Raw genomic sequence first — 9337 nt, 5'->3', positions numbered from 1 at the left:
ACCACGTTAGCTATACTACTTATTTTATTAGTACGATTGGAAACGCTTGTACAAGCGAGTTAACACATTCGAATACGAGACTCGAGTCAGTTGGACTCGGGTTAGCGAGTACGAATCGATGCTTCCTAACTCGAGTACCGGAATCGAATCTGGCGTACTCGAATCAAAATAAATTGGTATTCGAGTAGGCGAGTTCTAAAGCAGGAATCGAGTCTGACTTGAATAAAACCGCTAACACATCGGCACATCACTAACTTTTTCCCTACATTTTTTCAGCTATCAAATTCAAACAATCGAAATGCAAGAAAGTTTTGCAACTCTTGCCAAAATCACCATAAGTTAAGCTATCATTTGAAAAAATATATTTTGTTATTTCAAGATAAGGTAATCAGAAACTGTTTTTTTTCATTTTTATACCCGCGTAAGTCTCAAAGCACGTATCTAGTTGGTTACTGAGCAATGAAACTACTATAAAGAACTAGTTTGGCATACTAATTTACTGAGCTTCCTCTTCCTCTTGAAGGTGTCGAGGTGGTAAAATAGCAGTTTGGTGTTGTGAAAAATTTTCAGTAATGTAGTGAAATGTTTGAATATGATTGTTTTCATTCTATGATACTCCCAAATTTTCGAACGATTCTGCTGCATTGCGAATGGGTTCAATATACTCCTATTTTTGTAATCTTATGGTTGGTATTTGTGCTCAGGGTTGGTTCTGGTAATCAGGTACTCTAATGACACAGGAGGGGGTTGTACAAGCATATATAAGATATTCCAGGAACATGGACCCAGTTGTAAAAGTGTTTTGATTGTGTTCAACTGATAGTGTCAGTGTTCTTACCACTACTATTATATTCCTACGATTCGTTAGTTGGAATCATGGCAGAAGTAATCATCAAGGTGATTAAGTTTCCTTAGTGTGCTCTTATGAGGAGAACAACAGCCTCATCATGCTGTTGTTCATCACAATCATCATGGATTGTGAAATTTTGATTCGTCTTCCACCAGCGCAGTAACTGGACTTACATAAAATTTATATATTTGCATGTAAAATTGTTCGACTATGAAAAAATAAAGTATTTCAAAGAAAGAAAAAGTGTTGTTCGAACTTTATGTTTTTACTGAATCAGAAACGTATATTTTTTTGCTTTCGACACATGCTAACAACTTTAATTTTTTGTGATTTTGAAATGTTTCAAAGCTTACGTATTCAAAATCACTTCATTGTGAGATATTCACCTAACAGATTCTCAAAACGAAACACGTGTTTCGCCATACAATGGCTTCTTAGGGCGTGTGTAAATTCTTTACAGAATTTTGATTCGTCTTCCACCAGCGCAGTAACTGGACTTACATAAAATTTATATATTTGCATGTAAAATTGTTCGACTATGAAAAAATAAAATAATTCAAAGAAAGAAAAAGTGTTGTACGAACTTTATGTTTTTACCGAATCAGAAACGTATATTTTTTCGATTTTAACACATGCTAACAACTTTGATTTTTTGTAAATTTCAAATGTTTCAAAGTTTATGTATTCAAAATCACTTCAGTGTGAGATATTCACCTAACAGATTCTCAAAACGAAACACGTGTTTCGCCATAAGATGGCTTCTTAGGGCGTTTATAAATTCTTTACAGTATTTGAATTAAAAAAGTTTCAAAACACAGTTTCCGTGTCAAAGTTGTGTTGTGGGTATTAAACAGTTATTTATTCGGATTAGAAATGATCCACAGTTTCCGCTGTCAGTTGTTGACAGTTAATCTGTAGATTATCAGAAAGCTTTCGTGAGACTTCGTTTATAATGTGCGACCACAGTCTTCGTGGGATTGTCCCATTGCACAAACAATTACTCATACATCAATCTGATGCATCAAGTACTAGTTGAGAGAAGCTTTGGCTTTCTACTTCTTCATATTTATAAAAAAAAATATGAATCTCATCGATAAGCTATGGAGTTTTAAAATTATTGGATGCGTTCTCAAAATACGAAAAGAAGTTTAAAGATTGTTCAATTTTAAAAATGGTTAGATAAGTGCATTATGAATAAAAAAAACAACTGTAAATTGTTATTGATTTTTTATATCGACAAATGAAATTAATCGGATATTTTTTTCTTATTCTATTCGTACAGTAGGAGATTTGAGCCGGTTCTAAGCCTCCCCCCACAACTATGACGTAATAATTGCTTTTTCTTGTTGTTGTTTAGTGAAGTCAAGGCAATGTGACCTTGAAGTGTCTGGTGATTTTTTTTTCATATGAGACTGTGTGTGTGTGTGGGAATGTACGGTACAGGGTTTCATCATGTGCTTGTCTATGTACAAACATACTTCGAAGATCCTCCAAGTAATGAATGTTCCATCAAGTTAGTAGTGGTGTGACGACACAGCAGCAACCGTTCATCGGTAAGAGAGCAAGATATTCACTCCACGACGTGTGGCTGAGTAATGCGTATTCATCGGTCTGCCCTCACCTCTCTCGATTTAGAGAAGGCTGTGACGTAACGCATCGCTCTACCCCAGCAGCAACCGTTCAACGGTAGGAGAGCTAGATGTGCACTCCAAGGCGGGTGGTTGAGTAATGCGTATCCATCGATGTGCTCTTACCTCCCTCGATGTGGTGATGGCAGTGACGTAAAGCATGACTCTACCCACACTCCCGATGGTGATGCGCAGGCGGCGAGGACTGTGCTATTCAAGAAGCGGGCGAGTATTGGTTATGTCAGTTTTCATCGAGTGAGTTAGTGAGAACATATCATAGAAAATGTATTCTTGTGAATGCGGTAAATCTTTTACTCGTAGTGACAACCTTCGTCGTCATCAGCTCCAGAGTTGCCAAGGAGGTCCATCAGTGAAACAAGTGAGATTAGATGACGCTGCAACACCTATGTACACATGTAATTGTTGTAATGTGACGATTCCATTGATTCAAGTGAATTCTCCCAATAGAAGTCTGCAACATAAGAATAATGCATGTGTACAATTCAGTGATGATCTTGAAATTATAAATAGTGCTTTCAAGCGTTGGATTGCTACATACAGGGTGCAGATTTCCATTGTTTCCACCGATTACATGTTATTCTTTAACGAAATCAGGCAGGAAGTTATTGAATTATTGGAATCAGCTATCAGGGTTCTCAAAATCATCAAAGTGAATATGAAAGTATTTGGGAGTTATATTCTGCAAACGCAAGAACTGAAGGGAACCAAATCATTTAACTCTCAGAATAGAACAGTTGACCAATCTACTGATTTGAATTCCTTATTTGATGGATTTCGAAATGAAATTATCGCTTAAACAACAGAATTCCAGGAACGTGATTCAGGTAAGCATTTCTATCAAGTTACTGGATGTATCAGTAATTTTGATTTGTATTTGAGGTTGGACTTGTGAAAAAATCATGTTTCTGGAGGTTAACATCAATAAATACAGCCCGCTGAGTTGATGTTCATATTTGAAGCTACCTGAATATATAGAGCGTTGGAAGGCCGTGGTTAATGTCCGTTATGAAGATCAGCATTGTTTTGCATGGGCTATCACATCAGCACTACATGCTGCAATCGATAGAACGTCAGAAGTTTCATCATATCCACATTTCAATACTGTCATAGATGTAACAGATATGAATTTTCCGGTAAATTTGGAGGATATTGTGAAATTTGAGGACAAGAATGATATTTCAGTTAATGTGTACGGTTTAGAAAGTAAATTCGAAAGGGGTAAAATAGTGTATGAATTAATTGGACCATTACGTTACTCTCAGAGAAGACTTAGGAGACATGTCAATTTGTTACTTATCACAGATGATTTCGGTAATGGTCATTATTGTTGGATCAAAAATCTTTCAAGATAAGTTTCAAGCCAATTATCAGCTCATGAACATAAGAAATATTTTTGTGATGGATGTTTATTATATTTTTCCAATGAGCAATTACTATTGCGTTATAAGATAAATGATTGTAATCACTTGAGTACTACAACACCATCAACCAATTTCAAAGTCAAAGTCAAAGATAAAGTGGATGTCATCCCACAAACTAATGAGAAATATATCTCTCTCACGAAACATCTCTATACACATTCCTATACGGATAAAGATGGTAGGGTGAAGAAAAATTATTTGAAAATGAGATTCATTGATAGTTTCAGATTCATGCCTAGTTCTTTGGAGAATTTAGGAGCCAATTTAACATCTGATCAGTGTATCGAGATGCGCAAACATTTCCCACAAATTGAAAATTTCAATTTAATGAGAAAGAAAGGTGTATTTCCCTATAATTTTGTTGATGACATCGACAAACTGAATCATCCAAGACTTCCAACCAAAAATCAATTTTATGATAAACTCAATTGTGAACATATATCAGATAATGATTATGGGAGAGCTCAACTTGTTTGGAATTTGTTCGAATGTCAGAATTTGGGTGAATATTCTGATTTATATTTAAAGTCAGATGTGTAACTATTATGTGACATTTTTGAAAACTTTAGAAATATATCTGTTGATAAATATAAATTGGATCCGGCACATTACTTCACCGCACCAGGATTATCATGGGATGCCATGTTGAAATATACTAATATTGAATTAGAATTACTAACTGACATTGATATAGTTCACTTCTTTCAGAAAGGTATTCGCGGTGGAATCAGTCAATGTAGTGAAAGGAAACATAAAGCAAACAATACATTTTCACCGAATTATAATCCAAATGAACCATATGCAAATTCAAAAGTTCCCAAATTAATTCCAAATTTAAACGATAAAAGAAAATATATTGTTCACTATAGAAACTTACAGCAAGCTGTCAATCATGGCTTGTTAGTGATGAACACACATATAGTATTGAGGTTCAAGCATTCATGTTGGATGAAGCCCTATATAGATTTGAATACTGAAATGCGTAATCGGTCTAGGGTATTTGGGGTAGTTATTGGCCCTTTAAGGTCTGTCATTTTTGTAAATATGAACAGAAGTCATATTTGATCATAAAACGCAATTCACTATGTTTTGATTTATAGAGTAAACTTTGAACTTCTCCTTAAACACAATTGGATCATTCTGATAATAAACAAAAACATATTTTGAACGTCCCAAAATGAAAATACTCGAATCCACAGTAATTGGCCGCTATACTACAGAGATTGGCCATGTGATATTGTATTTATTGGCCCATAATTACCAATTTATTTTGGAACTCTAAAACATAAGTGAGTGAATATCAAAGGGCTAATAAATATATAGTTGAGTCATTAATTCTGGATTTCATTAGATTAGATAAGATTAATACAATTTGTTGTTTCTTCAAACACGTTTTGCAATGGAAAATTGCAGAATTTGATTGATGTAAGTTGTGTCTTTTCATACATTGAATATGGTAAGATCTGGCACATTCCTGGCACTTGATTCCAAAATAATTTGTGAAAGATTATTTGCGCAAATATAGCATAGTCCAACAGATATCTTGATATTAAGCTCCTCCGATATCCCAACTTCTTTTATCAGATTTTTCAAAGGGTATTCTTCATTGGGGTTGAAAATAACTTCGGAAATGATATTTATGGAATTAGAATTTTTCAGTGTGAACGACTGTGTGTTTTGATTGAGTTTTTGATTTGATTGTGTCTTGGACTCGTTTTGAAACAAGTTTTTTGTAACACGCTGCATGCTTTGCGATACTTCTGCATTTTCCATTTTCGATACACATTCAACAATGTTCTTTTTGTTCGATTTTCTCATTTCCTTTCTTACAGGTTTCTTTTTTTATTCTCTATCGTCTTTTCTTTCTTCAATATCTTTTGTACCTGTCTTTTCCAATTCTCTTCCATTCAAAATATTCCCGGTCTAGATCTTCAAGATTAGGCTCTGTTGGTACCGATGGTTCACTCATATGTATATTATTTTGTCCTACTCCAGTTGGTTTTCAATGGTAGTTAAATTAAATTCGTCTTGATATTCAGTTGGATCCAATTCGTTACTTTCTCCCCTACTTGTGTTTTTCTCTGGTTCTTTCCGCACAGTATGAAATTCTTCCCACAGTTTATGAAGCAGAATGAAATCTGTACAGTCATCATCAGTTTTTCCACAGAAGTTTTGAAACAGTTTAATTTTCTCTTCACCTAGGATATTTTGAAAGGTTTCGTAGCCCATTGGTTGTGGCTGTCTATTATACGTTTCATCCTCTTGTTTTTGATTTTGTCCCCCCAAACATTTTGAAAAATCTATCGAGTCTGGATTGAAAGGATATAATCCAGTGGCGCGAAACCCGTCAGTTATAGTCTTCTCCCTTGCATAATCTTTGACCACTTTCTCTAAAATGGGTGCGAATTTATCTTTTCCAAGAATACAATTCAAATTGTCTGTCCTCCATTTCAAAACTACTTTTTTCCAGCCACTTTTGATTGGCTTGAAAGCAGATACATGTGCTGGTTGAAGGATTCTAGTAGCGTTGGGATACAGACAAATCAAAATAATTTTCAATTCTTTACAGATATCACTCAATTCGTATGTCAGGTGGGTGCTATGACCATCTACAAAAAGGATTATAGGAAACTTAATATTATTTTTCACCAAGGAGGGATGTAGGACATTGCAAATATAATCTTGGAAAACTTCTGCTTTCATCCATCCCGTATCGCTTATACCTATTCCCCATTCAGGTGGAACGGATGCAGCAATTTCAGCCTTCAATCTTTTTCCCGGATATATGATCATTGGTGGTGTTGTAAGACCTGTGGCAGAAAAGGTGAACATAACTGTAATATTCTGTTTAGAAGAGGCGTGTTCTACCTCGTAGATATTCTTAGAACCCCTTGGTGCCAACACTCTTGAATTCTTTGGACATAAATTGAAACAAGTTTCGTCACCATTAAAAATTCTTGAGGGATCAATCAATATCTCATCATATTCCTTAGATACCAAATAGATGTTAATGTCTCAAAACCATTTTCTAATGTCTTTCTCTGATACGTTGGAACTAGCGGAGGAAACAGCCTCAGGTGTTCGAATTGATAAAATGGTGTGGCGTCGAAGAAAGGCTTTATACCATTCCTCATGTGGATAATTATCCTTAAATTTTCGTGGTACTTTCTCTAAAACTGATTTGACGGCCGACTGGAGATCTTCTTTTCGTCTCGGAAACCCTTTTCGCGCATTTTCCACTACCCATTTGACCAGAAGCTCTTCTTCTGTACTGGTCAGTATGGGAGGTGGACCCGGACTTATTTTTGTGAACTTATCACTCCTCCTGAATTGTAGGGTTGCTCGAGGAATACTGAAATGTCTGGCGGCCTCTCTGAGTGGTACCCCATCATTAATTGTTTTCAAAGCACTTTGCAGCTGCTGCTCGCTATATTTTTTGGAATAGCGACCACCCTCTTCAACTTTAGGCATTTTGCAGAGCTGAAAAAGCACAGAAATACAGTGATTGGCCCCAGTTGATTATAGTTATTGGCCTCCGGCCAACAACTGTGTACATATATTTTAACGCCTTCATTGCATAGTTTAATCATACCTATCCTTGTTTACTTGATCATTGTCATGTTCATAACAATCATATTCGAGCACAATAGATTTTATAGTCATTGGCCTAGGGGCCATTAACTGTTTATTGCTAATATTTCCAGGCAATCATTGGCCCCCATAATAAATTGAGATTTAGAGGTTGGAGCCATATAAATGGTCGAAAATCAATATATAATGCAATACAAACAATAAAAAACAACTATACCACATATTGCTTGTACAAAATTACGTGACTTGACTCACCTCAAATCACACTTTTCTTAGCAAAACACTGTTTTCACACACGAGTTATGCACCATGAAAGGAAATTACCGCCATTTTTGCGCAATTATGCCAACTGTGAAATTTGATATTATCTAGTGATAGAGAATAGTTTAGGTTTGTTTTAACGCCACCGGTGTATTCTGATAGTATGGATTACAGTTGTTATAAGCGTTTGAAAAATGCATGGCCAATGACTACGTGGGGGCCAACCACTGTATAGTTTACCCTACGGAAAAATTTATTTCATTACAGGAATATTATTGTTTTGGTTTTTATTGCCTTTCAGGAAAACCTTATACTTGAACAATTTTGGGCAATGGTGCTTTCTTTCTTGAATTTTTATGCAGAGTTGATTCTCATTACCTCTTGATTATACCAAATTTTCAAAAATGAGTCACATGTAGTTGAATCTTACGACATTGTACAAGATACTTCCGTATCTACTCTAATATTTTTCATGTAATCATGATTAGATGTCAGTCAGTCACATATCAGAAATTATTTTTGATATTTCATGTTCACATTTTTATGAAGGTAATATAGCTGGAAAGTGTTTTGAATTACAGGTCCAACATTGGAGGTAAATAATGTTTTAAGTTGTATTTGAGTATACAGTATTATTTTCTTTATTTTCACAGGAATATTGTTTAATCGTTACTGTTTTTTATTCTTTTTCAGGAAATGATTACACTTGAACAGTTTTGGTCAATGGTGCTTCCTTTCTTGATTATAGCAAATTTTCAAAAATGGGCCTGGAGTTCTGGCCTTGACGATTGACTTTGTCATTGATACATAAGCTTTGAATGTACCTAAGGTAATTGTACCCTTCACCGACCACTCAAGATTTTATTCAGTAACAGATTCACGAATAAGAAAACTAGATATTATTTTTTCTTCGTATCAATTTCAATAATTACCTTCAATATATTTATTTTAATCAATCACAAAGAAATATTGTTATTGTTAAATATACATTCTGAATAAAAGATTTAATAAGTATGTGCAATATTCATCAAATCGCTCCCTTCACCGACCGGCTTGCAAATATTCACAAATTACCGACCGATTTTGTCCCTATTACCAACCAGGATCACCTTAGTACTGACCATTTAAGCTATATCACCGACCTTCTATGGTGAATATTCAAAAACAAACATATTTGCTTGATAGAAAAAAAACACATTTGAATATGCTTATGAATGTATAATAAACTGATCTCTGATTGAAACAAAAAAAAATCTAATCAGGATAAAACGAGCAATAAAACAATGAAATTCAACTCGATTATGAAATAATGATAATATAAAAATTTCAGATACTTGAATGTTTTATTTCATTCATCTCTGGAATTGAAAAGATGCCCCGTTCATTAAAAGGTGTCGGAGGATAAATTTTACAAAAAATTTCATTTTCTGAATATGACAATATATCCTCTTTCTCTGGCCATTTCCAATGCAGACCACTTTTTGCCATAGTCTTGATTTTCAAACCCGTTTCATCTGGACCGAGGCTCACTCCTGAAAATACTCTCCTTCATATATAATTACAGC

The 9337-nt window shown here is 34.8% G+C and overlaps 1 pseudogene; it reads right to left on the bottom strand.

Moving 5' to 3' along the window:
• Positions 1–5303: 5303 nt before the first annotated feature.
• LOC141482590 (uncharacterized) lies at positions 5304–7822 on the bottom strand (annotated as a pseudogene).
• Between the last annotated feature and the right edge of the window lie 1515 nt (positions 7823–9337).

Source organism: Leptinotarsa decemlineata, unplaced genomic scaffold, assembly GCF_025532065.1.
Source record: "Leptinotarsa decemlineata unplaced genomic scaffold, Ldec_3_MD MMD2_tig00001602, whole genome shotgun sequence".
In the NCBI taxonomy this organism is placed as follows: domain Eukaryota; kingdom Metazoa; phylum Arthropoda; class Insecta; order Coleoptera; family Chrysomelidae; genus Leptinotarsa; species Leptinotarsa decemlineata.
Note: the sequence above shows the minus strand (reverse complement) of the source record. Positions and strands in the feature narration are given on the sequence as shown.